Source organism: Gekko japonicus, unplaced genomic scaffold (assembly GCF_001447785.1).
Source record: "Gekko japonicus isolate JY-2015 unplaced genomic scaffold, Gekko_japonicus_V1.1 scaffold237, whole genome shotgun sequence".
NCBI classification, from domain to species: domain Eukaryota; kingdom Metazoa; phylum Chordata; class Lepidosauria; order Squamata; family Gekkonidae; genus Gekko; species Gekko japonicus.
The window spans coordinates 1035793-1039277 of NW_015161955.1; the positions used below are offsets into that span (position 1 = coordinate 1035793).

The 3485-nt window shown below is 51.8% G+C and overlaps 1 protein-coding gene across 2 annotated transcripts in view; it reads left to right on the forward strand.

Annotated features, from left to right (window-relative positions):
- Nucleotides 1-3121: 3121 nt before the first annotated feature.
- The window catches only part of ZMYM2 (zinc finger, MYM-type 2), an 86903-nt gene continuing 86539 nt past the window's right edge, over nucleotides 3122-3485 (forward strand). The window contains exon 1 of one of the 2 annotated variants that reach the window (XM_015429495.1): nucleotides 3122-3246. The gene's annotated coding sequence lies outside the window, so the exon portion shown is untranslated. The remainder of the gene's footprint in view (nucleotides 3247-3485) is intronic. The other variant, XM_015429496.1, reaches the window with a different exon arrangement.

The window sequence follows — 3485 nt, forward strand, 5'->3', positions numbered from 1 at the left end:
CTGTTAGCAAATCCTATCCTAGGGATTATTTAAAAAGGGATTGAAAATAAGGCCAATATTGTAATGCAGTTTAGCTTTTCTGCTCTGTTAAGGGCTGCAGCACATTTCCTATGATGAAAGGCTGAAGAGCCTGGGATTTTTTCAGTTTAGAAAAAAAGATGGTGGTGGGTGACAGAAGTTTATAAAATATGCCTGGTAATAGATTCAGGACGGACAAAAGGAAATACTTCTCTTACTCAGTAAGTGAGTATATTACAGAAGTCACTGTCAGTCGACATATCAGTATCATTTACAAGGGAAATTAGACTCTTGGATTTGGTTACAAACCTCAAGGTACGGCCTGGAGGTCTCCTGGAATTACAGTTGATCTCCAGTCTACAGTGGTTGTCTTGGGAAAAAAGGATTCCCAGGAGTTTCCCAAACTAGATTAGGCACCCCTATTCATGGAGGATAGGTCCATCAGTAGCTACTAGCCATGGTGACAAAGAGAACCTCAAAATCCAGAGGACGTTAACATCTGAATCCTAGTACAAGGAGGCAACATCAGGGTCTCCGTGTCCTGATTCTTAGCTCTCCAGGACTGGACTAGAATTCTGGACTAGTCCAGTGTGACACAGCAAGGCTCTTTTTATATTCTTATGATAACAGCTGGCCAGGGCTATGGCCTGGAACCTGTACTTTCATTTCTGGTCCGGATTATGTGACATAACAGCAGAGTGTGCCTCTGAGGGTGAAAATAGTTCTTTTCCTGACTCCAGGGTCATCAACCCAGCCACTATACTTTTAAAAATCAGAGGAGGAGATTGGATTTATACCCCACCCTCCACTCAGAGTGGCTTACAAACTCCATTCCCTTCCCCTCCCCACAACAGATACCCTATAGGGCTGAGAGAACTCTTTCCAGAACTGTCCTTGAGAGAACAGCTCTGACAGAACTATGGCTTGCCCAAGGTCATCCAGCAGCTGCAAGTGGAGGAGAGGGGAATCAAACCCGGTTCTTGTGGATTAGAGTCCACGCACTTAACCACTACACCAAACTGGCTCTCAGTTAACATGAAATCATTTATTTATTTAGTAATTTTTATACCTTGACTTACTGCCCAATGGGGACCCAAAGCAGTTTACATTGTTCCCCTAATCTCTATCCTGAAATTAAACCTGAATGTTTCAAAGTACTGACTCAAGAGTAATCCCATTCCAATCAGGGAACGCAATGGAAGTTCTCCCTTTCACAGTACAATCCTAAACACCCTTACTCCTATCTAAATCTATCAACTTTAGTGGATTTAGAAGGGTGTAACCCTGTGTAGGGTTGCATTGTTGCTAGCAAGGTTCAGTATAACCCCGAAAGCTCCTAAATCACTAAGATGCTGACCGCATCAAGAAGAGTCGTGTCTTGACTAGCACAAAATATCAAATTTCCGTTCAAACTAATGCAGGAAACAGTTATCAAACTATAAAAAGTCATCTCACTGTCCCTCCGTATATAATATGGTCCTTTCCCCCCTACTATCCGGTGGCCCTCCAGACATTCTGCCGAGTGTCCGCCTAGAAATGCAAGCTGCCGAATTTTCCATAAATCGCACTATCCTATTAATAGTTTCCCCTTCCATTTGGTTAGAGCGGCTGGCTACCGCCCGAGTCTTTGCGTAGGGCTCGAGGAGCGGCGCAGGAGAATTAGCAGCGACGCACGGCACCGAGGGCAAAAGACCTCACTAAACTCTTTCAAACTGCGTTCGCGCTGCTCCCGTGCAAGTTATCCAGGGAGTTGGCATTGCGAGGAGCTTCGCGCAGCCAGACGGAAACGGGGCCAGCGGCTTTAGCCCGGCTCCTTTCCACGTACAGAAGCCTTTCCCCAGGGAATAAAACGCTGTTGTGCTAGAAGTACTGCAAGGTACAGAAGGGGAAAGGGCTGTGGTGGTGGTGTCCTTTTCCCGCCTCTTTCTCCCCGTTTTGTCAGACGAGGAAATAGTGAATGGGGCAGTTAACCAACCAGACGGCAGAGTGAGCACGCCCCCATCCTCGAAGACGCGGGCGACAAACCCATGGCTAGAGAAGGGGGGACCAACCGCGCAAGGGAAGTGCGCATCCTCCATTTTGGCTGAGGGAGGGTGGGGAGCCTGACTCTCGGTGTTTGCCGCCCTGGCAGCCCTGAGTTCTATTCTGCACCTTTGGGGTATTGCCCAGGGTGTCCTCCAGGCTTTACCCTGACCCTGAGGCAGCAGGCTCTTAAAAACAGGCGCCTCACAAAGCCCCATGTTGGTCTGAAGTGGTCCCAAGTTCCCCGCAGCAGCTTCCGACAAAATGGAGGACGTCACCACCACCATTACCAACCATCACCACCACCAGGAGCCGTGCTGGGCTGGCTGCTGCCATAGCTTTCCTTCCCCTCCGAGTAGAAAGGGGCAAGAAGAAGGAAAAAAAAAGCATGCCCAGTGGGCACAGGGAACCTTGCCCTTAGGGAAGAGCTAGTGGGTTCTTCCCCCTTGCGTGTGGGAGTGTTCCCATTATTCTGCCCCCCTCATTGGAAATGGTTCCAGATCCTCAGCCCTGCTGCGAGGGCGGTCGCGGGTAGGGAACGGGGATGAAGTGTGTGCCCTGCCCTTTCCTCCTCCCTGATTGGGGTGGGTGTGTTTACACCCGTGCTCCCACCTAATGCCCCCGTAGCAATTATTGCCCAGGGGGAAAGTGTGGAAAAATAAGAATGGGTTAAACAACACCTCCCTCCCTGGTAAATACAGGGAGAACTCTTCAGCCCTTTTAAAAATTTTCTGCAAAAAAAGGAAGATGCAAACTTCTGCAGGAAAGTACTCAGCGGCAGTAACCACTGAGACCCCAAACCCTCCCCTCCACCAGGAGAAAGGCAAAGGTGCTGCAGCTGCTGGTGGGCAATTGCAATTCGGGTTTTCTCTAACCTGGTAGAACCAAAGAGGGCGGGACCGTAGGCGTGTGTGAGCGCCCGACTGACAGAAGCCCGGTCCAACCAACTACGGGGAGCGCTGTGAGACGGACCGGTTTTCCAATGGGACTGGCTCTTGCCGCAGCCCGCCTCCTGGGAAAGCCAATGGGTGGGCACACGAGGCGGCCTTTCCCTAAGCTCGGCTGGTTGGCTCCTGTCCCTCCTCCTCGCTAGAAGCAGCGCTTTAGCCCGGGACTGGACCGAGTTAGAGTTGAGGAAGCGCCGGAGGAGCCGCGCAGGCTGCATGCGACTCGCGGGGGGGAAGGCAGCGGCTTTTCCCCAGGTCGGTGAGGGCCACTAGGAAGGGGCTGGTGGCGGTGGGGGAGGGAGCGGAGCCCGGTTCGCCAGAGCAGGCTGAGGCTCCGCTGCCCCTTCAGGGCGGGGACAGGAGCAGTGCAGCCGTGCCTCAGAGCAACCCGGGCTAAATACCCCGCTGCGTGTCGCTCTTGCTGCTGCTGCTGCTGCCTTTCCCCTCCCCCCGCCCCCGCCAGTCAGGATTGGGGAAAGGCGATAAAAGGAGGGAGGG